The sequence below is a fragment of the Dendropsophus ebraccatus genome, unplaced genomic scaffold, assembly GCF_027789765.1.
Source record: "Dendropsophus ebraccatus isolate aDenEbr1 unplaced genomic scaffold, aDenEbr1.pat pat_scaffold_661_ctg1, whole genome shotgun sequence".
Classification (NCBI taxonomy): Eukaryota; Metazoa; Chordata; class Amphibia; order Anura; family Hylidae; genus Dendropsophus; species Dendropsophus ebraccatus.
The window spans coordinates 44,877-67,500 of NW_027210260.1; the positions used below are offsets into that span (position 1 = coordinate 44,877).

At 47.2% G+C, this 22,624-nt stretch overlaps 43 non-coding genes across 43 annotated transcripts; 29 read left to right on the forward strand and 14 right to left on the reverse strand.

Annotated features, from left to right (window-relative positions):
• Nucleotides 1-346: 346 nt before the first annotated feature.
• On the reverse strand, nt 347-428 carry TRNAS-GCU (transfer RNA serine (anticodon GCU)). The gene has a single exon. It is a non-coding gene; the product is annotated as a tRNA-Ser (tRNA).
• A 134-nt stretch (nt 429-562) lies between these two features.
• Nucleotides 563-636, forward strand: TRNAT-CGU (transfer RNA threonine (anticodon CGU)). The gene has a single exon. It is a non-coding gene; the product is annotated as a tRNA-Thr (tRNA).
• A 591-nt stretch (nt 637-1,227) lies between these two features.
• On the forward strand, nt 1,228-1,301 carry TRNAT-AGU (transfer RNA threonine (anticodon AGU)). Its single transcript has one exon. It is a non-coding gene; the product is annotated as a tRNA-Thr (tRNA).
• A 744-nt stretch (nt 1,302-2,045) lies between these two features.
• On the reverse strand, nt 2,046-2,127 carry TRNAS-GCU (transfer RNA serine (anticodon GCU)). The gene has a single exon. It is a non-coding gene; the product is annotated as a tRNA-Ser (tRNA).
• Nucleotides 2,128-2,261: 134 nt separating this feature from the next.
• Nucleotides 2,262-2,335, forward strand: TRNAT-CGU (transfer RNA threonine (anticodon CGU)). The gene has a single exon. It is a non-coding gene; the product is annotated as a tRNA-Thr (tRNA).
• A 590-nt stretch (nt 2,336-2,925) lies between these two features.
• TRNAT-AGU (transfer RNA threonine (anticodon AGU)) lies at nt 2,926-2,999 on the forward strand. Its single transcript has one exon. It is a non-coding gene; the product is annotated as a tRNA-Thr (tRNA).
• Nucleotides 3,000-3,744: 745 nt separating this feature from the next.
• On the reverse strand, nt 3,745-3,826 carry TRNAS-GCU (transfer RNA serine (anticodon GCU)). The gene has a single exon. It is a non-coding gene; the product is annotated as a tRNA-Ser (tRNA).
• A 134-nt stretch (nt 3,827-3,960) lies between these two features.
• Nucleotides 3,961-4,034, forward strand: TRNAT-CGU (transfer RNA threonine (anticodon CGU)). The gene has a single exon. It is a non-coding gene; the product is annotated as a tRNA-Thr (tRNA).
• A 591-nt stretch (nt 4,035-4,625) lies between these two features.
• On the forward strand, nt 4,626-4,699 carry TRNAT-AGU (transfer RNA threonine (anticodon AGU)). Its single transcript has one exon. It is a non-coding gene; the product is annotated as a tRNA-Thr (tRNA).
• A 744-nt stretch (nt 4,700-5,443) lies between these two features.
• Nucleotides 5,444-5,525, reverse strand: TRNAS-GCU (transfer RNA serine (anticodon GCU)). The gene has a single exon. It is a non-coding gene; the product is annotated as a tRNA-Ser (tRNA).
• Nucleotides 5,526-5,659: 134 nt separating this feature from the next.
• TRNAT-CGU (transfer RNA threonine (anticodon CGU)) lies at nt 5,660-5,733 on the forward strand. The gene has a single exon. It is a non-coding gene; the product is annotated as a tRNA-Thr (tRNA).
• Nucleotides 5,734-6,323: 590 nt separating this feature from the next.
• Nucleotides 6,324-6,397, forward strand: TRNAT-AGU (transfer RNA threonine (anticodon AGU)). Its single transcript has one exon. It is a non-coding gene; the product is annotated as a tRNA-Thr (tRNA).
• Nucleotides 6,398-7,141: 744 nt separating this feature from the next.
• On the reverse strand, nt 7,142-7,223 carry TRNAS-GCU (transfer RNA serine (anticodon GCU)). Its single transcript has one exon. It is a non-coding gene; the product is annotated as a tRNA-Ser (tRNA).
• A 134-nt stretch (nt 7,224-7,357) lies between these two features.
• On the forward strand, nt 7,358-7,431 carry TRNAT-CGU (transfer RNA threonine (anticodon CGU)). Its single transcript has one exon. It is a non-coding gene; the product is annotated as a tRNA-Thr (tRNA).
• A 598-nt stretch (nt 7,432-8,029) lies between these two features.
• On the forward strand, nt 8,030-8,103 carry TRNAT-AGU (transfer RNA threonine (anticodon AGU)). The gene has a single exon. It is a non-coding gene; the product is annotated as a tRNA-Thr (tRNA).
• Nucleotides 8,104-8,847: 744 nt separating this feature from the next.
• Nucleotides 8,848-8,929, reverse strand: TRNAS-GCU (transfer RNA serine (anticodon GCU)). Its single transcript has one exon. It is a non-coding gene; the product is annotated as a tRNA-Ser (tRNA).
• Nucleotides 8,930-9,063: 134 nt separating this feature from the next.
• Nucleotides 9,064-9,137, forward strand: TRNAT-CGU (transfer RNA threonine (anticodon CGU)). Its single transcript has one exon. It is a non-coding gene; the product is annotated as a tRNA-Thr (tRNA).
• Nucleotides 9,138-9,727: 590 nt separating this feature from the next.
• Nucleotides 9,728-9,801, forward strand: TRNAT-AGU (transfer RNA threonine (anticodon AGU)). Its single transcript has one exon. It is a non-coding gene; the product is annotated as a tRNA-Thr (tRNA).
• Nucleotides 9,802-10,545: 744 nt separating this feature from the next.
• On the reverse strand, nt 10,546-10,627 carry TRNAS-GCU (transfer RNA serine (anticodon GCU)). Its single transcript has one exon. It is a non-coding gene; the product is annotated as a tRNA-Ser (tRNA).
• A 134-nt stretch (nt 10,628-10,761) lies between these two features.
• Nucleotides 10,762-10,835, forward strand: TRNAT-CGU (transfer RNA threonine (anticodon CGU)). The gene has a single exon. It is a non-coding gene; the product is annotated as a tRNA-Thr (tRNA).
• A 590-nt stretch (nt 10,836-11,425) lies between these two features.
• Nucleotides 11,426-11,499, forward strand: TRNAT-AGU (transfer RNA threonine (anticodon AGU)). Its single transcript has one exon. It is a non-coding gene; the product is annotated as a tRNA-Thr (tRNA).
• A 744-nt stretch (nt 11,500-12,243) lies between these two features.
• TRNAS-GCU (transfer RNA serine (anticodon GCU)) lies at nt 12,244-12,325 on the reverse strand. Its single transcript has one exon. It is a non-coding gene; the product is annotated as a tRNA-Ser (tRNA).
• A 134-nt stretch (nt 12,326-12,459) lies between these two features.
• TRNAT-CGU (transfer RNA threonine (anticodon CGU)) lies at nt 12,460-12,533 on the forward strand. The gene has a single exon. It is a non-coding gene; the product is annotated as a tRNA-Thr (tRNA).
• Nucleotides 12,534-13,123: 590 nt separating this feature from the next.
• Nucleotides 13,124-13,197, forward strand: TRNAT-AGU (transfer RNA threonine (anticodon AGU)). The gene has a single exon. It is a non-coding gene; the product is annotated as a tRNA-Thr (tRNA).
• A 744-nt stretch (nt 13,198-13,941) lies between these two features.
• Nucleotides 13,942-14,023, reverse strand: TRNAS-GCU (transfer RNA serine (anticodon GCU)). Its single transcript has one exon. It is a non-coding gene; the product is annotated as a tRNA-Ser (tRNA).
• A 134-nt stretch (nt 14,024-14,157) lies between these two features.
• Nucleotides 14,158-14,231, forward strand: TRNAT-CGU (transfer RNA threonine (anticodon CGU)). The gene has a single exon. It is a non-coding gene; the product is annotated as a tRNA-Thr (tRNA).
• Nucleotides 14,232-14,821: 590 nt separating this feature from the next.
• Nucleotides 14,822-14,895, forward strand: TRNAT-AGU (transfer RNA threonine (anticodon AGU)). The gene has a single exon. It is a non-coding gene; the product is annotated as a tRNA-Thr (tRNA).
• A 724-nt stretch (nt 14,896-15,619) lies between these two features.
• Nucleotides 15,620-15,693, forward strand: TRNAT-CGU (transfer RNA threonine (anticodon CGU)). The gene has a single exon. It is a non-coding gene; the product is annotated as a tRNA-Thr (tRNA).
• Nucleotides 15,694-16,283: 590 nt separating this feature from the next.
• Nucleotides 16,284-16,357, forward strand: TRNAT-AGU (transfer RNA threonine (anticodon AGU)). Its single transcript has one exon. It is a non-coding gene; the product is annotated as a tRNA-Thr (tRNA).
• A 744-nt stretch (nt 16,358-17,101) lies between these two features.
• TRNAS-GCU (transfer RNA serine (anticodon GCU)) lies at nt 17,102-17,183 on the reverse strand. The gene has a single exon. It is a non-coding gene; the product is annotated as a tRNA-Ser (tRNA).
• A 134-nt stretch (nt 17,184-17,317) lies between these two features.
• TRNAT-CGU (transfer RNA threonine (anticodon CGU)) lies at nt 17,318-17,391 on the forward strand. The gene has a single exon. It is a non-coding gene; the product is annotated as a tRNA-Thr (tRNA).
• A 590-nt stretch (nt 17,392-17,981) lies between these two features.
• On the forward strand, nt 17,982-18,055 carry TRNAT-AGU (transfer RNA threonine (anticodon AGU)). The gene has a single exon. It is a non-coding gene; the product is annotated as a tRNA-Thr (tRNA).
• A 937-nt stretch (nt 18,056-18,992) lies between these two features.
• On the forward strand, nt 18,993-19,066 carry TRNAT-CGU (transfer RNA threonine (anticodon CGU)). Its single transcript has one exon. It is a non-coding gene; the product is annotated as a tRNA-Thr (tRNA).
• Nucleotides 19,067-19,657: 591 nt separating this feature from the next.
• Nucleotides 19,658-19,731, forward strand: TRNAT-CGU (transfer RNA threonine (anticodon CGU)). The gene has a single exon. It is a non-coding gene; the product is annotated as a tRNA-Thr (tRNA).
• Nucleotides 19,732-20,109: 378 nt separating this feature from the next.
• Nucleotides 20,110-20,196, forward strand: TRNAY-GUA (transfer RNA tyrosine (anticodon GUA)). The gene is given in 2 exon segments: nt 20,110-20,146; nt 20,161-20,196. It is a non-coding gene; the product is annotated as a tRNA-Tyr (tRNA).
• A 241-nt stretch (nt 20,197-20,437) lies between these two features.
• On the reverse strand, nt 20,438-20,511 carry TRNAN-GUU (transfer RNA asparagine (anticodon GUU)). The gene has a single exon. It is a non-coding gene; the product is annotated as a tRNA-Asn (tRNA).
• A 191-nt stretch (nt 20,512-20,702) lies between these two features.
• Nucleotides 20,703-20,774, forward strand: TRNAM-CAU (transfer RNA methionine (anticodon CAU)). Its single transcript has one exon. It is a non-coding gene; the product is annotated as a tRNA-Met (tRNA).
• A 345-nt stretch (nt 20,775-21,119) lies between these two features.
• On the reverse strand, nt 21,120-21,192 carry TRNAV-CAC (transfer RNA valine (anticodon CAC)). The gene has a single exon. It is a non-coding gene; the product is annotated as a tRNA-Val (tRNA).
• Nucleotides 21,193-21,313: 121 nt separating this feature from the next.
• On the reverse strand, nt 21,314-21,386 carry TRNAV-AAC (transfer RNA valine (anticodon AAC)). Its single transcript has one exon. It is a non-coding gene; the product is annotated as a tRNA-Val (tRNA).
• A 233-nt stretch (nt 21,387-21,619) lies between these two features.
• Nucleotides 21,620-21,692, forward strand: TRNAA-AGC (transfer RNA alanine (anticodon AGC)). Its single transcript has one exon. It is a non-coding gene; the product is annotated as a tRNA-Ala (tRNA).
• Nucleotides 21,693-21,774: 82 nt separating this feature from the next.
• Nucleotides 21,775-21,861, forward strand: TRNAY-GUA (transfer RNA tyrosine (anticodon GUA)). The gene is given in 2 exon segments: nt 21,775-21,811; nt 21,826-21,861. It is a non-coding gene; the product is annotated as a tRNA-Tyr (tRNA).
• A 241-nt stretch (nt 21,862-22,102) lies between these two features.
• TRNAN-GUU (transfer RNA asparagine (anticodon GUU)) lies at nt 22,103-22,176 on the reverse strand. Its single transcript has one exon. It is a non-coding gene; the product is annotated as a tRNA-Asn (tRNA).
• A 191-nt stretch (nt 22,177-22,367) lies between these two features.
• Nucleotides 22,368-22,439, forward strand: TRNAM-CAU (transfer RNA methionine (anticodon CAU)). Its single transcript has one exon. It is a non-coding gene; the product is annotated as a tRNA-Met (tRNA).
• The last annotated feature ends 185 nt before the right edge of the window (nt 22,440-22,624 follow it).

The following is a 22,624-nucleotide window of genomic DNA, read 5'->3' on the forward strand; positions in this document are numbered from 1 at the left end:
CTTGGAGCTAGCGGCGGCTACGTACATTTAGTGACACCGGCGGATCGCGGGTAGGTAAGCATGCCATGTTTGTTATGTTTTCTTATACGGCAGAAACATGTTAGAAATGTGCTAGCGCCGGATGACCCCATTCAAAGACGCAAAGCCCTCACTTGGTTGAACTTGTCGGACGTGAGTTACTGTTCAACCTTACTACCTATGTAACTAGATCTCCGGATTGATTTGTGGCATGCTGCCTCCTTCACGATTGCTGATGGTAAACATCTCTGCTTGGGGCATCCACTGCACCTGCTGACAATATAGAAAAGGCAAACCAAGATACCTCCTTGGAAGAGGCAGAAGAAATCGACGAGGATGGGATTTGAACCCATGCATGCAGAGCACAATGGAATAGCAGTCCATCGCCTTAACCACTCGGCCACCTCGTCAACACAAGAGACCTGTCCCTGCTAGCAGATGCCGAAACCTATCCGAACAAGTCTTTGGCTAACTTTTCATTGAAGGCGGTAAATCAGCCACTGCAGTTAAGCCCCTTTCCTGGCTTCCCCAGGCTGAGGCCTGTGGCGCCGTGGCTTAGTTGGTTAAAGCGCCTGTCTCGTAAACAGAAGATCCTGAGTTCGACACTCAGCAGTGCCTACCTTTCTTCTCAATTTTTTTTTTGCCATTTTCTTTTTAAAAGGAGCTGCTCGCTCTTAGCTGACCTCAAACTCGTCAACACCTAGGGTAATCCGAGCAAGGGAAAAAGTCTGCGTAATGGCTAAACGCCCAAGAGCAGGAAATGGCATTGGCTTCATTTCAGGATAGCAACAAGCACCATTGAATTAACCAATCGGCCACCCCGCCTACATCAAGTGATTTCACCTGGTGCTAGATTGTGAAAACAATTGGAACAAGTCTGTGGCTGCTTTATCTTTGAATGTTGTCTTTCAGGCACTGGCTTAGTGGAGCTAATCTCATCTCCTACACTACGTCATGTCCCACGTATACTAATGGAAACTTGTTCAAAGATGAACCAATGCACATAGCTTAAAAATTGACCCGTCCTAGCTCTTACTCATGATAGCGCTTTCCTGGTATCCATTCAATCTCTTTATTCCGTCTTATGCATTGAGAGGAAGAAAGAGAGAATGCAGCATTTGCTCCATAAAGTCATCAGAGTTTGTGTGATTCGAAATCATGGCTTCGCACTGTATCATTTTCTGACTTTCCGCAGCAACAGTGGCATGTGGCGCTGTGGCTTAGTTGGTTAAAGTGCCTGTCTAGTAAACAGGAGATCCTGAGTTCGAATCTCAGCAGTGCCTTTCTTTCTACCAAATTTTTGCCGTTCTATTCCGAGAAAGGAGACCTTTGCTCCTAGCTGACTTTACACTTCTTTTCCACGCTGCCCTAGGGTTCTTTTAGCAGCGGAAACTAGCATGGATACTAGCTAAAGACCCAAAAGGTGGAAATTTCATTGTCTACCTAATAGGATAGTGGGGAACACCATGCAGGACAAATTAAAGGGGTTTTCCGGCGCTAGCACTTTTTTAACATCTTGCCGCCATATAAGAAAACAGAACAATCATGTTATGCTTCCCTCTCCGAGATCAGCCGGTGTCTCCATGCGATTGCCGGTGTCCCCCGCTGTCTGTAGCCGCAGTTTCTTCTGAAACGAGCCAGTGATTAACTGAGCGGGCTGTCACTCCCGAGATGAGCTCACCTCGGAGCTAGCGGCGACTACATACATTTAGTGACACCGGCGGATCGCGGGTAGGTAAGCATGCCATGTTTGTTATGTTTTCTTATACGGCAGAAACATGTTAGAAATGTGCTAGCGCCGGATGAGCCCATTCAAAGACGCAAAGCCCTCACTTGGTTGAACTTGTCGGACGTGAGTTACTGTTCAACCTTACTACCTATGTAACTAGATCTCCGGATTGATTTGTGGCATGCTGCCTCCTTCACGATTGCTGATGGTAAACATCTCTGCTTGGGGCATCCACTGCACCTGCTGACAATATAGAAAAGGCAAACCAAGATACCTCCTTGGAAGAGGCAGAAGAAATCGACGAGGATGGGATTTGAACCCATGCATGCAGAGCACAATGGATTAGCAGTCCATCGCCTTAACCACTCGGCCACCTCGTCAACTCAAGAGACCTGTCCCTGCTAGCAGATGCCGAAACCTATCCGAACAAGTCTTTGGCTAACTTTACATTGAAGGCGGTAAATCAGCCACTGCAGTTAAGCCCCTTTCCTGGCTTCCCCAGGCTGAGGCCTGTGGCGCTGTGGCTTAGTTGGTTAAAGCGCCTGTCTCGTAAACAGGAGATCCTGAGTTAGACTCTCAGCAGTGCCTTCCTTTCTTCTCAATTTTTTTTTGCCATTTTCTTTTTAAAAGGAGCTGCTCGCTCTTAGCTGACCTCAAACTCGTCTACACCTAGGGTAATCCGAGCAAGGGAAAAAGTCTGCATAATGGCTAAACGCCCAAGAGCAGGAAATGGCATTGGCTTCATTTCAGGATAGCAACAAGCACCATTGAATTAACCAATCGGCCACCCCGCCTACATCAAGTGATTTTACCTGGTGCTAGATTGTGAAAACAATTGGAACAAGTCTGTGGCTGCTTTATCATTGAATGTTGTCTTTCAGGCACTGGCTTAGTGGAGCTAATCTCATCTCCTACACTACGTCATGTCCCACGTATACTAATGGAAACTTGTTCAAAGATGAACCAATGCACAGAGCTTAAAAATTGACCCGTCCTAGCTCTTACTCATGATAGCGCTTTCCTGGTATCCATTCAATCTCTTTATTCCGTCTTATGCATTGAGAGGAAGAAAAAGAGAATGCAGCATTTGCTCCATAAAGTCATCAGAGTTTGTGTGATTCGAAATCATGGCTTCGCACTGTATCATTTTCTGACTTTCCGCAGCAACAGTGGCATGTGGCGCTGTGGCTTAGTTGGTTAAAGTGCCTGTCTAGTAAACAGGAGATCCTGAGTTCGAATCTCAGCAGTGCCTTTCTTTCTACCAAATTTTTGCCGTTCTATTCCGAGAAAGGAGACCTTTGCTCCTAGCTGACTTTACACTTCTTTTCCACGCTGCCCTAGGGTTCTTTTAGCAGCGGAAACTAGCATGGATACTAGCTAAAGACCCAAAAGGTGGAAATTTCATTGTCTACCTAATAGGATAGTGGGGAACACCATGCAGGACAAATTAAAGGGGTTTTCCCGGCGCTAGCACTTTTTTAACATCTTGCCGCCATATAAGAAAACAGAACAATCATGTTATGCTTCCCTCTCCGAGATCAGCCGGTGTCTCCATGCGATTGCCGGTGTCCCCCGCTGTCTGTAGCCGCAGTTTCTTCTGAAACGAGCCAGTGATTAACTGAGCGGGCTGTCACTCCCGAGATGAGCTCACCTCGGAGCTAGCGGCGACTACATACATTTAGTGACACCGGCGGATCGCGGGTAGGTAAGCATGCCATGTTTGTTATGTTTTCTTATACGGCAGAAACATGTTAGAAATGTGCTAGCGCCGGATGAGCCCATTCAAAGACGCAAAGCCCTCACTTGGTTGAACTTGTCGGACGTGAGTTACTGTTCAACCTTACTACCTATGTAACTAGATCTCCGGATTGATTTGTGGCATGCTGCCTCCTTCACGATTGCTGATGGTAAACATCTCTGCTTGGGGCATCCACTGCACCTGCTGACAATATAGAAAAGGCAAACCAAGATACCTCCTTGGAAGAGGCAGAAGAAATCGACGAGGATGGGATTTGAACCCATGCATGCAGAGCACAATGGATTAGCAGTCCATCGCCTTAACCACTCGGCCACCTCGTCAACTCAAGAGACCTGTCCCTGCTAGCAGATGCCGAAACCTATCCGAACAAGTCTTTGGCTAACTTTACATTGAAGGCGGTAAATCAGCCACTGCAGTTAAGCCCCTTTCCTGGCTTCCCCAGGCTGAGGCCTGTGGCGCTGTGGCTTAGTTGGTTAAAGCGCCTGTCTCGTAAACAGGAGATCCTGAGTTAGACTCTCAGCAGTGCCTTCCTTTCTTCTCAATTTGTTTTTTGCCATTTTCTTTTTAAAAGGAGCTGCTCGCTCTTAGCTGACCTCAAACTCGTCTACACCTAGGGTAATCCGAGCAAGGGAAAAAGTCTGCATAATGGCTAAACGCCCAAGAGCAGGAAATGGCATTGGCTTCATTTCAGGATAGCAACAAGCACCATTGAATTAACCAATCGGCCACCCCGCCTACATCAAGTGATTTCACCTGGTGCTAGATTGTGAAAACAATTGGAACAAGTCTGTGGCTGCTTTATCATTGAATGTTGTCTTTCAGGCACTGGCTTAGTGGAGCTAATCTCATCTCCTACACTACGTCATGTCCCACGTATACTAATGGAAACTTGTTCAAAGATGAACCAATGCACAGAGCTTAAAAATTGACCCGTCCTAGCTCTTACTCATGATAGCGCTTTCCTGGTATCCATTCAATCTCTTTATTCCGTCTTATGCATTGAGAGGAAGAAAAAGAGAATGCAGCATTTGCTCCATAAAGTCATCAGAGTTTGTGTGATTCGAAATCATGGCTTCGCACTGTATCATTTTCTGACTTTCCGCAGCGACAGTATGATGTGGCGCTGTGGCTTAGTTGGTTAAAGCCCCTGTCTAGTAAACAGGAGATCCTGAGTTCGAATCTCAGCAGCGCCTTTCTTTCTACCAAATTTTTGCCGTTCTATTCCGAGAAAGGAGACCTTTGCTCCTAGCTGACCTTACACTTCTTTTCCACGCTGCCCTAGGGTTCTTTTAGCAGCGGAAACTAGCATGGATACTAGCTAAAGACCCAAAAGGTGGAAATTTCATTGTCTACCTAATAGGATAGTGGGGAACACCATGCAGGACAAATTAAAGGGGTTTTCCGGCGCTAGCACTTTTTTAACATCTTGCCGCCATATAAGAAAACAGAACAATCATGTTATGCTTCCCTCTCCGAGATCAGCCGGTGTCTCCATGCGATTGCCGGTGTCCCCCGCTGTCTGTAGCCGCAGTTTCTTCTGAAACGAGCCAGTGATTGGCTGAGCGGGCTGTCACTCCCGAGATGAGCTCACCTCGGAGCTAGCGGCGGCTACATACATTTAGTGACACCGGCGGATCGCGGGTAGGTAAGCATGCCATGTTTGTTATGTTTTCTTATACGGCAGAAACATGTTAGAAATGTGCTAGCGCCGGATGACCCCATTCAAAGACGCAAAGCCCTCACTTGGTTGAACTTGTCGGACGTGAGTTACTGTTCAACCTTACTACCTATGTAACTAGATCTCCGGATTGATTTGTGGCATGCTGCCTCCTTCACGATTGCTGATGGTAAACATCTCTGCTTGGGGTATCCACTGCACCTGCTGACAATATAGAAAAGGCAAACCAAGATACCTCCTTGGAAGAGGCAGAAGAAATCGACGAGGATGGGATTTGAACCCATGCATGCAGAGCACAATGGATTAGCAGTCCATCGCCTTAACCACTCGGCCACCTCGTCAACATAAGAGACCTGTCCCTGCTAGCAGATGCCGAAACCTATCCGAACAAGTCTTTGGCTAACTTTTCATTGAAGGCGGTAAATCAGCCACTGCAGTTAAGCCCCTTTCCTGGCTTCCCCAGGCTGAGGCCTGTGGCGCTGTGGCTTAGTTGGTTAAAGCGCCTGTCTCGTAAACAGGAGATCCTGAGTTCGACTCTCAGCAGTGCCTACCTTTCTTCTCAATTTTTTTTTGCCATTTTCTTTTTAAAAGGAGCTGCTCGCTCTTAGCTGACCTCAAACTCGTCTACACCTAGGGTAATCCGAGCAAGGGAAAAAGTCTGCATAATGGCTAAACGCCCAAGAGCAGGAAATGGCATTGGCTTCATTTGAGGATAGCAACAAGCACCATTGAATTAACCAATCGGCCACCCCGCCTACATCAAGTGATTTCACCTGGTGCTAGATTGTGAAAACAATTGGAACAAGTCTGTGGCTGCTTTATCATTGAATGTTGTCTTTTAGGCACTGGCTTAGTGGAGCTAATCTCATCTCCTACACTACGTCATGTCCCAAGTATACTAATGGAAACTTGTTCAAAGATGAACCAATGCACAGAGCTTAAAAATTGACCCGTCCAAGCTCTTACTCATGATAGCGCTTTCCTGGTATCCATTCAATCTCTTTATTCCGTCTTATGCATTGAGAGGAAGAAAAAGAGAATGCAGCATTTGCTCCATAAAGTCATCAGAGTTTGTGTGATTCGAAATCATGGCTTCGCACTGTATCATTTTCTGACTTTCCGCAGCGATAGTGTGATGTGGCGCTGTGGCTTAGTTGGTTAAAGCCCCTGTCTAGTAAACAGGAGATCCTGAGTTCGAATCTCAGCAGCGCCTTTCTTTCTACCAAATTTTTGCCGTTCTATTCCGAGAAAGGAGACCTTTGCTCCTAGCTGACCTTACACTTCTTTTCCACGCTGCCCTAGGGTTCTTTTAGCAGCGGAAACTAGCATGGATACTAGCTAAAGACCCAAAAGGTGGAAATTTCATTGTCTACCTAATAGGATAGTGGGGAACACCATGCAGGACAAATTAAAGGGGTTTTCCGGCGCTAGCACTTTTTTAACATCTTGCCGCCATATAAGAAAACAGAACAATCATGTTATGCTTCCCTCTCCGAGATCAGCCGGTGTCTCCATGCGATTGCCGGTGTCCCCCGCTGTCTGTAGCCGCAGTTTCTTCTGAAACGAGCCAGTGATTGGCTGAGCGGGCTGTCACTCCCGAGATGAGCTCACCTCGGAGCTAGCGGCGGCTACATACATTTAGTGACACCGGCGGATCGCGGGTAGGTAAGCATGCCATGTTTGTTATGTTTTCTTATACGGCAGAAACATGTTAGAAATGTGCTAGCGCCGGATGACCCCATTCAAAGATGCAAAGCCCTCACTTGGTTGAACTTGTCGGACGTGAGTTACTGTTCAACCTTACTACCTATGTAACTAGATCTCCGGATTGATTTGTGGCATGCTGCCTCCTTCACGATTGCTGATGGTAAACATCTCTGCTTGGGGCATCCACTGCACCTGCTGACAATATAGAAAAGGCAAACCAAGATACCTCCTTGGAAGAGGCAGAAGAAATGGACGAGGATGGGATTTGAACCCATGCATGCAGAGCACAATGGATTAGCAGTCCATCGCCTTAACCACTCGGCCACCTCGTCAACACAAGAGACCTGTCCCTGCTAGCAGATGCCGAAACCTATCCGAACAAGTCTTTGGCTAACTTTTCATTGAAGGCGGTAAATCAGCCACTGCAGTTAAGCCCCTTTCCTGGCTTCCCCAGGCTGAGGCCTGTGGCGCTGTGGCTTAGTTGGTTAAAGCGCCTGTCTCGTAAACAGGAGATCCTGAGTTCGACTCTCAGCAGTGCCTACCTTTCTTCTCAATTTTTTTTTGCCATTTTCTTTTTAAAAGGAGCTGCTCGCTCTTAGCTGACCTCAAACTCGTCTACACCTAGGGTAATCCGAGCAAGGGAAAAAGTCTGCATAATGGCTAAACGCCCAAGAGCAGGAAATGGCATTGGCTTCATTTCAGGATAGCAACAAGCACCATTGAATTAACCAATCGGCCACCCCGCCTACATCAAGTGATTTCACCTGGTGCTAGATTGTGAAAACAATTGGAACAAGTCTGTGGCTGCTTTATCATTGAATGTTGTCTTTCAGGCACTGGCTTAGTGGAGCTAATCTCATCTCCTACACTACGTCATGTCCCACGTATACTAATGGAAACTTGTTCAAAGATGAACCAATGCACAGAGCTTAAAAATTGACCCGTCCTAGCTCTTACTCATGATAGCGCTTTCCTGGTATCCATTCAATCTCTTTATTCCGTCTTATGCATTGAGAGGAAGAAAAAGAGAATGCAGCATTTGCTCCATAAAGTCATCAGAGTTTGTGTGATTCGAAATCATGGCTTCGCACTGTATCATTTTCTGACTTTCCGCAGCAACAGTGGCATGTGGCGCTGTGGCGCTGTGGCTTAGTTGGTTAAAGCGCCTGTCTAGTAAACAGGAGATCCTGAGTTCGAATCTCAGCAGTGCCTTTCTTTCTACCAAATTTTTGCCGTTCTATTCCGAGAAAGGAGACCTTTGCTCCTAGCTGACCTTACACTTCTTTTCCACGCTGCCCTAGGGTTCTTTTAGCAGCGGAAACTAGCATGGATACTAGCTAAAGACCCAAAAGGTGGAAATTTCATTGTCTACCTAATAGGATAGTGGGGAACACCATGCAGGACAAATTAAAGGGGTTTTCCGGCGCTAGCACTTTTTTAACATCTTGCCGCCATATAAGAAAACAGAACAATCATGTTATGCTTCCCTCTCCGAGATCAGCCGGTGTCTCCATGCGATTGCCGGTGTCCCCCGCTGTCTGTAGCCGCAGTTTCTTCTGAAACGAGCCAGTGATTGGCTGAGCGGGCTGTCACTCCCGAGATGAGCTCACCTTGGAGCTAGCGGCGGCTACGTACACTTAGTGACACCGGCGGATCGCGGGTAGGTAAGCATGCCATGTTTGTTATGTTTTCTTACACGGCAGAAACATGTTAGAAATGTGCTAGCGCCGGATGACCCCATTCAAAGACGCAAAGCCCTCACTTGGTTGAACTTGTCGGACGTGAGTTACTGTTCAACCTTACTACCTATGTAACTAGATCTCCGGATTGATTTGTGGCATGCTGCCTCCTTCACGATTGCTGATGGTAAACATCTCTGCTTGGGGCATCCACTGCACCTGCTGACAATATAGAAAAGGCAAACCAAGATACCTCCTTGGAAGAGGCAGAAGAAATCGACGAGGATGGGATTTGAACCCATGCATGCAGAGCACAATGGATTAGCAGTCCACCGCCTTAACCACTCGGCCACCTCGTCAACACAAGAGACCTGTCCCTGCTAGCAGATGCCGAAACCTATCCGAACAAGTCTTTGGCTAACTTTTCATTGAAGGCGGTAAATCAGCCACTGCAGTTAAGCCCCTTTCCTGGCTTCCCCAGGCTGAGGCCTGTGGCGCTGTGGCTTAGTTGGTTAAAGCGCCTGTCTCGTAAACAGGAGATCCTGAGTTCGACTCTCAGCAGTGCCTACCTTTCTTCTCAATTTTTTTTTGCCATTTTCTTTTTAAAAGGAGCTGCTCGCTCTTAGCTGACCTCAAACTCGTCTACACCTAGGGTAATCCGAGCAAGGGAAAAAGTCTGCATAATGGCTAAACGCCCAAGAGCAGGAAATGGCATTGGCTTCATTTCAGGATAGCAACAAGCACCATTGAATTAACCAATCGGCCACCCCGCCTACATCAAGTGATTTCACCTGGTGCTAGATTGTGAAAACAATTGGAACAAGTCTGTGGCTGCTTTATCATTGAATGTTGTCTTTCAGGCACTGGCTTAGTGGAGCTAATCTCATCTCCTACACTACGTCATGTCCCACGTATACTAATGGAAACTTGTTCAAAGATGAACCAATGCACAGAGCTTAAAAATTGACCCGTCCTAGCTCTTACTCATGATAGCGCTTTCCTGGTATCCATTCAATCTCTTTATTCCGTCTTATGCATTGAGAGGAAGAAAAAGAGAATGCAGCATTTGCTCCATAAAGTCATCAGAGTTTGTGTGATTCGAAATCATGGCTTCGCACTGTATCATTTTCTGACTTTCCGCAGCAACAGTGGCATGTGGCGCTGTGGCTTAGTTGGTTAAAGCGCCTGTCTAGTAAACAGGAGATCCTGAGTTCGAATCTCAGCAGTGCCTTTCTTTCTACCAAATTTTTGCCGTTCTATTCCGAGAAAGGAGACCTTTGCTCCTAGCTGACCTTACACTTCTTTTCCACGCTGCCCTAGGGTTCTTTTAGCAGCGGAAACTAGCATGGATACTAGCTAAAGACCCAAAAGGTGGAAATTTCATTGTCTACCTAATAGGATAGTGGGGAACACCATGCAGGACAAATTAAAGGGGTTTTCCGGCGCTAGCACTTTTTTAACATCTTGCCGCCATATAAGAAAACAGAACAATCATGTTATGCTTCCCTCTCCGAGATCAGCCGGTGTCTCCATGCGATTGCCGGTGTCCCCCGCTGTCTGTAGCCGCAGTTTCTTCTGAAACGAGCCAGTGATTGGCTGAGCGGGCTGTCACTCCCGAGATGAGCTCACCTTGGAGCTAGCGGCGTCTACGTACATTTAGTGACACCGGCGGATCGCGGGTAGGTAAGCATGCCATGTTTGTTATGTTTTCTTATACGGCAGAAACATGTTAGAAATGTGCTAGCGCCGGATGACCCCATTCAAAGACGCAAAGCCCTCACTTGGTTGAACTTGTCGGACGTGAGTTACTGTTCAACCTTACTACCTATGTAACTAGATCTCCGGATTGATTTGTGGCATGCTGCCTCCTTCACGATTGCTGATGGTAAACATCTCTGCTTGGGGCATCCACTGCACCTGCTGACAATATAGAAAAGGCAAACCAAGATACCTCCTTGGAAGAGGCAGAAGAAATCGACGAGGATGGGATTTGAACCCATGCATGCAGAGCATAATGGATTAGCAGTCCATCGCCTTAACCACTCGGCCACCTCGTCAACACAAGAGACCTGTCCCTGCTAGCAGATGCCGAAACCTATCCGAACAAGTCTTTGGCTAACTTTTCATTGAAGGCGGTAAATCAGCCACTGCAGTTAAGCCCCTTTCCTGGCTTCCCCAGGCTGAGGCCTGTGGCGCTGTGGCTTAGTTGGTTAAAGCGCCTGTCTCGTAAACAGGAGATCCTGAGTTCGACTCTCAGCAGTGCCTACCTTTCTTCTCAATTTTTTTTTGCCATTTTCTTTTTAAAAGGAGCTGCTCGCTCTTAGCTGACCTCAAACTCGTCTACACCTAGGGTAATCCGAGCAAGGGAAAAAGTCTGCATAATGGCTAAACGCCCAAGAGCAGGAAATGGCATTGGCTTCATTTCAGGATAGCAACAAGCACCATTGAATTAACCAATCGGCCACCCCGCCTACATCAAGTGATTTCACCTGGTGCTAGATTGTGAAAACAATTGGAACAAGTCTGTGGCTGCTTTATCATTGAATGTTGTCTTTCAGGCACTGGCTTAGTGGAGCTAATCTCATCTCCTACACTACGTCATGTCCCACGTATACTAATGGAAACTTGTTCAAAGATGAACCAATGCACAGAGCTTAAAAATTGACCCGTCCTAGCTCTTACTCATGATAGCGCTTTCCTGGTATCCATTCAATCTCTTTATTCCGTCTTATGCATTGAGAGGAAGAAAAAGAGAATGCAGCATTTGCTCCATAAAGTCATCAGAGTTTGTGTGATTCGAAATCATGGCTTCGCACTGTATCATTTTCTGACTTTCCGCAGCAACAGTGGCATGTGGCGCTGTGGCTTAGTTGGTTATAGCGCCTGTCTAGTAAACAGGAGATCCTGAGTTCGAATCTCAGCAGTGCCTTTCTTTCTACCAAATTTTTGCCGTTCTATTCCGAGAAAGGAGACCTTTGCTCCTAGCTGACCTTACACTTCTTTTCCACGCTGCCCTAGGGTTCTTTTAGCAGCGGAAACTAGCATGGATACTAGCTAAAGACCCAAAAGGTGGAAATTTCATTGTCTACCTAATAGGATAGTGGGGAACACCATGCAGGACAAATTAAAGGGGTTTTCCGGCGCTAGCACTTTTTTAACATCTTGCCGCCATATAAGAAAACAGAACAATCATGTTATGCTTCCCTCTCCGAGATCAGCCGGTGTCTCCATGCGATTGCCGGTGTCCCCCGCTGTCTGTAGCCGCAGTTTCTTCTGAAACGAGCCAGTGATTGGCTGAGCGGGCTGTCACTCCCGAGATGAGCTCACCTTGGAGCTAGCGGCGGCTACGTACATTTAGTGACACCGGCGGATCGCGGGTAGGTAAGCATGCCATGTTTGTTATGTTTTCTTATACGGCAGAAACATGTTAGAAATGTGCTAGCGCCGGATGACCCCATTCAAAGACGCAAAGCCCTCACTTGGTTGAACTTGTCGGACGTGAGTTACTGTTCAACCTTACTACCTATGTAACTAGATCTCCGGATTGATTTGTGGCATGCTGCCTCCTTCACGATTGCTGATGGTAAACATCTCTGCTTGGGGCATCCACTGCACCTGCTGACAATATAGAAAAGGCAAACCAAGATACCTCCTTGGAAGAGGCAGAAGAAATCGACGAGGATGGGATTTGAACCCATGCATGCAGAGCATAATGGATTAGCAGTCCATCGCCTTAACCACTCGGCCACCTCGTCAACACAAGAGACCTGTCCCTGCTAGCAGATGCCGAAACCTATCCGAACAAGTCTTTGGCTAACTTTTCATTGAAGGCGGTAAATCAGCCACTGCAGTTAAGCCCCTTTCCTGGCTTCCCCAGGCTGAGGCCTGTGGCGCTGTGGCTTAGTTGGTTAAAGCGCCTGTCTCGTAAACAGGAGATCCTGAGTTCGACTCTCAGCAGTGCCTACCTTTCTTCTCAATTTTTTTTTGCCATTTTCTTTTTAAAAGGAGCTGCTCGCTCTTAGCTGACCTCAAACTCGTCTACACCTAGGGTAATCCGAGCAAGGGAAAAAGTCTGCATAATGGCTAAACGCCCAAGAGCAGGAAATGGCATTGGCTTCATTTCAGGATAGCAACAAGCACCATTGAATTAACCAATCGGCCACCCCGCCTACATCAAGTGATTTCACCTGGTGCTAGATTGTGAAAACAATTGGAACAAGTCTGTGGCTGCTTTATCATTGAATGTTGTCTTTCAGGCACTGGCTTAGTGGAGCTAATCTCATCTCCTACACTACGTCATGTCCCACGTATACTAATGGAAACTTGTTCAAAGATGAACCAATGCACAGAGCTTAAAAATTGACCCGTCCTAGCTCTTACTCATGATAGCGCTTTCCTGGTATCCATTCAATCTCTTTATTCCGTCTTATGCATTGAGAGGAAGAAAAAGAGAATGCAGCATTTGCTCCATAAAGTCATCAGAGTTTGTGTGATTCGAAATCATGGCTTCGCACTGTATCATTTTCTGACTTTCCGCAGCAACATTTGCATGTGGCGCTGTGGCTTAGTTGGTTATAGCGCCTGTCTAGTAAACAGGAGATCCTGAGTTCGAATCTCAGCAGTGCCTTTCTTTCTACCAAATTTTTGCCGTTCTATTCCGAGAAAGGAGACCTTTGCTCCTAGCTGACCTTACACTTCTTTTCCACGCTGCCCTAGGGTTCTTTTAGCAGCGGAAACTAGCATGGATACTAGCTAAAGACCCAAAAGGTGGAAATTTCATTGTCTACCTAATAGGATAGTGGGGAACACCATGCAGGACAAATTAAAGGGGTTTTCCGGCGCTAGCACTTTTTTAACATCTTGCCGCCATATAAGAAAACAGAACAATCATGTTATGCTTCCCTCTCCGAGATCAGCCGGTGTCTCCATGCGATTGCCGGTGTCCCCCGCTGTCTGTAGCCGCAGTTTCTTCTGAAACGAGCCAGTGATTGGCTGAGCGGGCTGTCACTCCCGAGATGAGCTCACCTCGGAGCTAGCGGCGGCTACGTACACTTAGTGACACCGGCGGATCGCGGGTAGGTAAGCATGCCATGTTTGTTATGTTTTCTTATACGGCAGAAACATGTTAGAAATGTGCTAGCGCCGGATGACCCCATTCAAAGACGCAAAGCCCTCACTTGGTTGAACTTGTCGGACGTGAGTTACTGTTCAACCTTACTACCTATGTAACTAGATCTCCGGATTGATTTGTGGCATGCTGCCTCCTTCACGATTGCTGATGGTAAACATCTCTGCTTGGGGCATCCACTGCACCTGCTGACAATATAGAAAAGGCAAACCAAGATACCTCCTTGGAAGAGGCAGAAGAAATCGACGAGGATGGGATTTGAACCCATGCATGCAGAGCACAATGGAATAGCAGTCCATCGCCTTAACCACTCGGCCACCTCGTCAACACAAGAGACCTGTCCCTGCTAGCAGATGCCGAAACCTATCCGAACAAGTCTTTGGCTAACTTTTCATTGAAGGCGGTAAATCAGCCACTGCAGTTAAGCCCCTTTCCTGGCTTCCCCAGGCTGAGGCCTGTGGCGCCGTGGCTTAGTTGGTTAAAGCGCCTGTCTCGTAAACAGGAGATCCTGAGTTCGACTCTCAGCAGTGCCTACCTTTCTTCTCAATTTTTTTTTGCCATTTTCTTTTTAAAAGGAGCTGCTCGCTCTTAGCTGACCTCAAACTCGTCTACACCTAGGGTAATCCGAGCAAGGGAAAAAGTCTGCATAATGGCTAAACGCCCAAGAGCAGGAAATGGCATTGGCTTCATTTCAGGATAGCAACAAGCACCATTGAATTAACCAATCGGCCACCCCGCCTACATCAAGTGATTTCACCTGGTGCTAGATTGTGAAAACAATTGGAACAAGTCTGTGGCTGCTTTATCATTGAATGTTGTCTTTCAGGCACTGGCTTAGTGGAGCTAATCTCATCTCCTACACTACGTCATGTCCCACGTATACTAATGGAAACTTGTTCAAAGATGAACCAATGCACAGAGCTTAAAAATTGACCCGTCCTAGCTCTTACTCATGATAGCGCTTTCCTGGTATCCATTCAATCTCTTTATTCCGTCTTATGCATTGAGAGGAAGAAAAAGAGAATGCAGCATTTGCTCCATAAAGTCATCAGAGTTTGTGTGATTCGAAATCATGGCTTCGCACTGTATCATTTTCTGACTTTCCGCAGCAACAGTGGCATGTGGCGCTGTGGCTTAGTTGGTTAAAGTGCCTGTCTAGTAAACAGGAGATCCTGAGTTCGAATCTCAGCAGTGCCTTTCTTTCTACCAAATTTTTGCCGTTCTATTCCGAGAAAGGAGACCTTTGCTCCTAGCTGACTTTACACTTCTTTTCCACGCTGCCCTAGGGTTCTTTTAGCAGCGGAAACTAGCATGGATACTAGCTAAAGACCCAAAAGGTGGAAATTTCATTGTCTACCTAATAGGATAGTGGGGAACACCATGCAGGACAAATTAAAGGGGTTTTCCGGCGCTAGCACTTTTTTAACATCTTGCCGCCATATAAGAAAACAGAACAATCATGTTATGCTTCCCTCTCCGAGATCAGCCGGTGTCTCCATGCGATTGCCGGTGTCCCCCGCTGTCTGTAGCCGCAGTTTCTTCTGAAACGAGCCAGTGATTAACTGAGCGGCTGTCACTCCCGAGATGAGCTCACCTCGGAGCTAGCGGCGACTACATACATTTAGTGACACCGGCGGATCGCGGGTAGGTAAGCATGCCATGTTTGTTATGTTTTCTTATACGGCAGAAACATGTTAGAAATGTGCTAGCGCCGGATGAGCCCATTCAAAGACGCAAAGCCCTCACTTGGTTGAACTTGTCGGACGTGAGTTACTGTTCAACCTTACTACCTATGTAACTAGATCTCCGGATTGATTTGTGGCATGCTGCCTCCTTCACGATTGCTGATGGTAAACATCTCTGCTTGGGGCATGCCACTGCAGTTAAGCCCCTTTCCTGGCTTCCCCAGGCTGAGGCCTGTGGCGCTGTGGCTTAGTTGGTTAAAGCGCCTGTCTCGTAAACAGGAGATCCTGAGTTAGACTCTCAGCAGTGCCTTCCTTTCTTCTCAATTTTTTTTTGCCATTTTCTTTTTAAAAGGAGCTGCTCGCTCTTAGCTGACCTCAAACTCGTCTACACCTAGGGTAATCCGAGCAAGGGAAAAAGTCTGCATAATGGCTAAACGCCCAAGAGCAGGAAATGGCATTGGCTTCATTTCAGGATAGCAACAAGCACCATTGAATTAACCAATCGGCCACCCCGCCTACATCAAGTGATTTTACCTGGTGCTAGATTGTGAAAACAATTGGAACAAGTCTGTGGCTGCTTTATCATTGAATGTTGTCTTTCAGGCACTGGCTTAGTGGAGCTAATCTCATCTCCTACACTACGTCATGTCCCACGTATACTAATGGAAACTTGTTCAAAGATGAACCAATGCACAGAGCTTAAAAATTGACCCGTCCTAGCTCTTACTCATGATAGCGCTTTCCTGGTATCCATTCAATCTCTTTATTCCGTCTTATGCATTGAGAGGAAGAAAAAGAGAATGCAGCATTTGCTCCATAAAGTCATCAGAGTTTGTGTGATTCGAAATCATGGCTTCGCACTGTATCATTTTCTGACTTTCCGCAGCGACAGTATGATGTGGCGCTGTGGCTTAGTTGGTTAAAGCCCCTGTCTAGTAAACAGGAGATCCTGAGTTCGAATCTCAGCAGCGCCTTTCTTTCTACCAAATTTTTGCCGTTCTATTCCGAGAAAGGAGACCTTTGCTCCTAGCTGACCTTACACTTCTTTTCCACGCTGCCCTAGGGTTCTTTTAGCAGCGGAAACTAGCATGGATACTAGCTAAAGACCCAAAAGGTGGAAATTTCATTGTCTACCTAATAGGATAGTGGGGAACACCATGCAGGACAAATTAAAGGGGTTTTCCGGCGCTAGCACTTTTTTAACATCTTGCCGCCATATAAGAAAACAGAACAATCATGTTATGCTTCCCTCTCCGAGATCAGCCGGTGTCTCCATGCGATTGCCGGTGTCCCCCGCTGTCTGTAGCCGCAGTTTCTTCTGAAACGAGCCAGTGATTGGCTGAGCGGGCTGTCACTCCCGAGATGAGCTCACCTCGGAGCTAGCGGCGGCTACATACATTTAGTGACACCGGCGGATCGCGGGTAGGTAAGCATGCCATGTTTGTTATGTTTTCTTATACGGCAGAAACATGTTAGAAATGTGCTAGCGCCGGATGACCCCATTCAAAGATGCAAAGCCCTCACTTGGTTGAACTTGTCGGACGTGAGTTACTGTTCAACCTTACTACCTATGTAACTAGATCTCCGGATTGATTTGTGGCATGCTGCCTCCTTCACGATTGCTGATGGTAAACATCTCTGCTTGGGGCATCCACTGCACCTGCTGACAATATAGAAAAGGCAAACCAAGATACCTCCTTGGAAGAGGCAGAAGAAATCGACGAGGATGGGATTTGAACCCATGCATGCAGAGCACAATGGATTAGCAGTCCATCGCCTTAACCACTCGGCCACCTCGTCAACACAAGAGACCTGTCCCTGCTAGCAGATGCCGAAACCTATCCGAACAAGTCTTTGGCTAACTTTTCATTGAAGGCGGTAAATCAGCCACTGCAGTTAAGCCCCTTTCCTGGCTTCCCCAGGCTGAGGCCTGTGGCGCTGTGGCTTAGTTGGTTAAAGCGCCTGTCTCGTAAACAGGAGATCCTGAGTTCGACTCTCAGCAGTGCCTACCTTTCTTCTCAATTTTTTTTTGCCATTTTCTTTTTAAAAGGAGCTGCTCGCTCTTAGCTGACCTCAAACTCGTCTACACCTAGGGTAATCCGAGCAAGGGAAAAAGTCTGCATAATGGCTAAACGCCCAAGAGCAGGAAATGGCATTGGCTTCATTTCAGGATAGCAACAAGCACCATTGAATTAACCAATCGGCCACCCCGCCTACATCAAGTGATTTCACCTGGTGCTAGATTGTGAAAACAATTGGAACAAGTCTGTGGCTGCTTTATCATTGAATGTTGTCTTTCAGGCACTGGCTTAGTGGAGCTAATCTCATCTCCTACACTACGTCATGTCCCACGTATACTAATGGAAACTTGTTCAAAGATGAACCAATGCACAGAGCTTAAAAATTGACCCGTCCTAGCTCTTACTCATGATAGCGCTTTCCTGGTATCCATTCAATCTCTTTATTCCGTCTTATGCATTGAGAGGAAGAAAAAGAGAATGCAGCATTTGCTCCATAAAGTCATCAGAGTTTGTGTGATTCGAAATCATGGCTTCGCACTGTATCATTTTCTGACTTTCCGCAGCAACAGTGGCATGTGGCGCTGTGGCTTAGTTGGTTAAAGCGCCTGTCTAGTAAACAGGAGATCCTGAGTTCGAATCTCAGCAGTGCCTTTCTTTCTACCAAATTTTTGCCGTTCTATTCCGAGAAAGGAGACCTTTGCTCCTAGCTGACCTTACACTTCTTTTCCACGCTGCCCTAGGGTTCTTTTAGCAGCGGAAACTAGCATGGATACTAGCTAAAGACCCAAAAGGTGGAAATTTCATTGTCTACCTAATAGGATAGTGGGGAACACCATGCAGGACAAATTAAAGGGGTTTTCCGGCGCTAGCACTTTTTTAACATCTTGCCGCCATATAAGAAAACAGAACAATCATGTTATGCTTCCCTCTCCGAGATCAGCCGGTGTCTCCATGCGATTGCCGGTGTCCCCCGCTGTCTGTAGCCGCAGTTTCTTCTGAAACGAGCCAGTGATTGGCTGAGCGGGCTGTCACTCCCGAGATGAGCTCACCTTGGAGCTAGCGGCGGCTACGTACACTTAGTGACACCGGCGGATCGCGGGTAGGTAAGCATGCCATGTTTGTTATGTTTTCTTACACGGCAGAAACATGTTAGAAATGTGCTAGCGCCGGATGACCCCATTCAAAGACGCAAAGCCCTCACTTGGTTGAACTTGTCGGACGTGAGTTACTGTTCAACCTTACTACCTATGTAACTAGATCTCCGGATTGATTTGTGGCATGCTGCCTCCTTCACGATTGCTGATGGTAAACATCTCTGCTTGGGGCATCCACTGCACCTGCTGACAATATAGAAAAGTCAAACCAAGATACCTCCTTGGAAGAGGCAGAAGAAACCGACGAGGATGGGATTTGAACCCATGCATGCAGAGCACAATGGATTAGCAGTCCATCGCAACACAACAGACCTGTCCCTGCTAGCAGATGCCGAAACCTATCCGAACAAGTCTTTGGCTAACTTTTCATTGAAGGCGGTAAATCAGCCACTGCAGTTAAGCCCATTTCCTGGCTTCCCCAGGCGGAGGCCTGTGGCGCTGTGGCTTAGTTGGTTAAAGCGCCTGTCTCGTAAACAGGAGATCTTGAGTTCGACTCTCAGCAGTGCCTACCTTTCTTCTCAATTTTTTTTTTGCCATTTTCTTCTTAAAAGGAGCTGCTCGCTCTTAGCTGACCTCAAACTCGTCTACACCTAGGGTAATCCGAGCAATGGAAAAAGTCTGCATAATATCTAAACGCCCAAGAGCAGGAAATGGCATTGGCTTCATTTCAGGATAACAACAAGCACCATTGAATTAACCAATCGGCCACCCCGCCTACATCAAGTGATTTCACCTGGTGCTAGATTGTGAAAACAATTGGAACAAGTCTGTGGCTGCTTTATCATTGAATGTTGTCTTTCAGGCACTGGCTGAGTGGAGCTAATCTCATCTCCTACACTACGTCATGTCCCAAGTATACTAATGGAAATTTGTTCAAAGATGAACCAATGCACAGAGCTTAAAAATGGACCCGTCCTAGCTCTTACTCATGATAGCGCTTTCCTGGTATCCATTCAATCTCTTTATTCCGTCTTATGCATTGAGAGGAAGAAAAAGAGAATGCAGCATTTGCTCCATAAAGTCATTAGAGTTTGTGTGATTCGAAATCATGGCTTCGCACTGTATCATTTTCTGGCTTTCCGCAGCATCAGCGTCATGTGGCGCTGTGGCTTAGTTGTTTAAAGCGCCTGTCTCGTAATCAGGAGATCCTGAGTTCGACTCTCAGCAGTGCCTACCTTTCCTCTTAATTTTTTTTTTGCCATTTTCTTCTTAAAAGGAGCTGCTTGCTCTTAGCTGACCTCAAACTCAGGCTGCTACAAGTCCTGTCAGCTTCCCAATAGTTTCTTACTTGTGGCGATTGGGATGCACACTTAAAAAAAAAAAAAAAAAAAAAAAAAGGACAGGTTATTTAAGTCACAGCGTGGTGGGATGAAGGCCAAAGGGAATGGACGAGAGCGGGGGATTAGCTCAAATGGTTGAGCGCTCGCTTAGCATGCGAGAGGTAGCGGGATCGATGCCCGAATCCTCCATAACCTTTTGACTTTTTCAAATGCCTTTTCTCATGCCACTCTTTGACAAGCCTAGGAGGTAGACGAGCAAAAGCCGAGCAAGCCTTCGATAGCTCAGCTGGTAGAGCGGAGGACTGTAGTAAAAACATTAGCAATCCTTAGGTCGCTGGTTCGATTCCGGCTCGAAGGACCTTTTTCTTTGGGGGGAGGCGGGTGCATCCTTTCGTGTTGGACCTTTCGAGCAGCTGAAACACACATTCTGGCTGCGCTCTTCCTCTACTACCTTAAAACACCCTTTTAAGAGAGCTGTGCTCCCAGTCTCAGGAAATTAAAACAGGCACCACATCCAAGCTCTCAGTTGGGAGTGCAGCTCAAGCCTGCCAAAGAAGGGCCTTTCGCTGTGCCCTGAAAGCCAAAGAAAATTAGGCCATCGTCCCTGGGTGGGCTCGAACCACCAACCTTTCGGTTAACAGCCGAACGCGCTAACCGATTGCGCCACAGAGACACCGATGCTGCGCGCAATCGCTCGAAGCCCCAGCCAGGTAACATGACCTTTGACTCAATAATATCGAAAAAGGAAAACAGCCTCAAGGAGGGGCCCTGGCCTTTAACAAATGGCTAAACTTGCTGGCGCATGGTACCCAGAGGCCGCCTATTTCGGCTTCTCTTCCCCGCCTTCCTAACCACCTGAGCAGCAGCAGAGTGGCGCAGCGGAAGCGTGCTGGGCCCATAACCCAGAGGTCGATGGATCGAAACCATCCTCTGCTAAGAGCTCACTTTTACAAACCCCGCAAGTACAATTCCCCAGAAGTTTCTGCTTAAAATCTAGGAGAGTGGGGGCCGATTCATCAGCCGCCACTTGCTCGTTGCCAAACACCTGTCTTCAATATCTCCAACAAGACAAACTGGACAAGTATGTGGCTGTGTCTAAAAAGCCTTGTTGCAAGCAAATATCACCTACTTGCGCAAAGAAGGTTTTGTGTTGCAGTAGTGGAGTAGCCAAAAATTTCTTCCAGAAGCACCATGCTTCTGCCAGGTTTCGAAGCGGGAATATTTCACGTGTTGGTGCTTTTGGCTACGTAGTGGGGTAGCCAAAAGGCTGCAGAAGCACTGTGTTTCTGCCCGGTTTCGAACCGGGGACCTTTCGCGTGTGAGGCGAACGTGATAACCACTACACTACAGAAACCTGCCTGTTCTGACAGGCACCGCTATGGCGAGCCAGCCGCCAGTATTCAAACTGAGTGGAGGAAAACAGGGGCGTCAAAGTAAACAGGTTTGTCCCTGGATCAAAAGGGTACCCAAACAAATGTTTCTGCCCGGTATTAAACCGGGGACCTTTCGCGTGTTAGGCGAACGTGATGACCACTACACTACAGAAACTCGGCGGAGGTCAGCGCAGCTTTCCTCGCGAGCTAACAACACAAGTTTGAAAAAAGGAAGGAAAGTACTTTAAACTGGGGACCATCCCAGGCTGCCCCAAGTCCTGTCAGCTTCCCAATAGTTTCTTACTTGTGGCGATTGGGATGCACACTTAAAAAAAAAAAAAAAAAAAAAGGACAGGTTATTTAAGTCACAGCGTGGTGGGATGAAGGCCAAAGGGAATGGACGAGAGCGGGGGATTAGCTCAAATGGTTGAGCGCTCGCTTAGCATGCGAGAGGTAGCGGGATCGATGCCCGCATCCTCCATAACCTTTTGACTTTTTCAAATGCCTTTTCTCATGCCACTCTTTGACAAGCCTAGGAGGTAGACGAGCAAAAGCCGACCAAGCCTTCGATAGCTCAGCTGGTAGAGCGGAGGACTGTAGTAAAAACATTAGCAATCCTTAGGTCGCTGGTTCGATTCCGGCTTGAAGGACTTTTTTCTTTGGGGGGAGGCGGGTGCATCCTTTCGTGTTGGACCTTTCGAGCAGCTGAAACACACATTCTGGCTGCGCTCTTCCTCTACTACCTTAAAACACCCTTTTAAGAGAGCTGTGCTCCCAGTCTCAGGAAATTAAAACAGGCACCACATCCAAGCTCTCAGTTGGGAGTGCAGCTCAAGCCTGCCAAAGAAGGGCCTTTCGCTGTGCCCTGAAAGCCAAAGAAAATTAGGCCATCGTCCCTGGGTGGGCTCGAACCACCAACCTTTCGGTTAACAGCCGAACGCGCTAACCGATTGCGCCACAGAGACACCGATGCTGCGCGCAATCGCTCGAAGCCCCAGCCAGGTCACATGACCTTTGACTCAATAATATCAAAAAAGGAAAACAGCCTCAAGGAGGGGCCCTGGCCTTTAACAAATGGCTAAACTTGCTGGCGCATGGTACCCAGAGGCCGCCTATTTCGGCTTCTCTTCCCCGCCTTCCTAACCACCTGAGCAGCAGCAGAGTGGCGCAGCGGAAGCGTGCTGGGCCCATAACCCAGAGGTCGATGGATCGAAACCATCCTCTGCTAAGAGCTCACTTTTACAAACCCCGCAAGTACAATTCCCCAGAAGTTTCTGCTTAAAATCTAGGAGAGTAGGGGCCGATTCATCAGCCGCCTCTTGCTCGTTGCCAAACACCTGTCTTCAATATCTCCAACAAGACAAACTGGACAAGTATGTGGCTTTGTCTAAAAAGCCTTGTTGCAAGCAAATA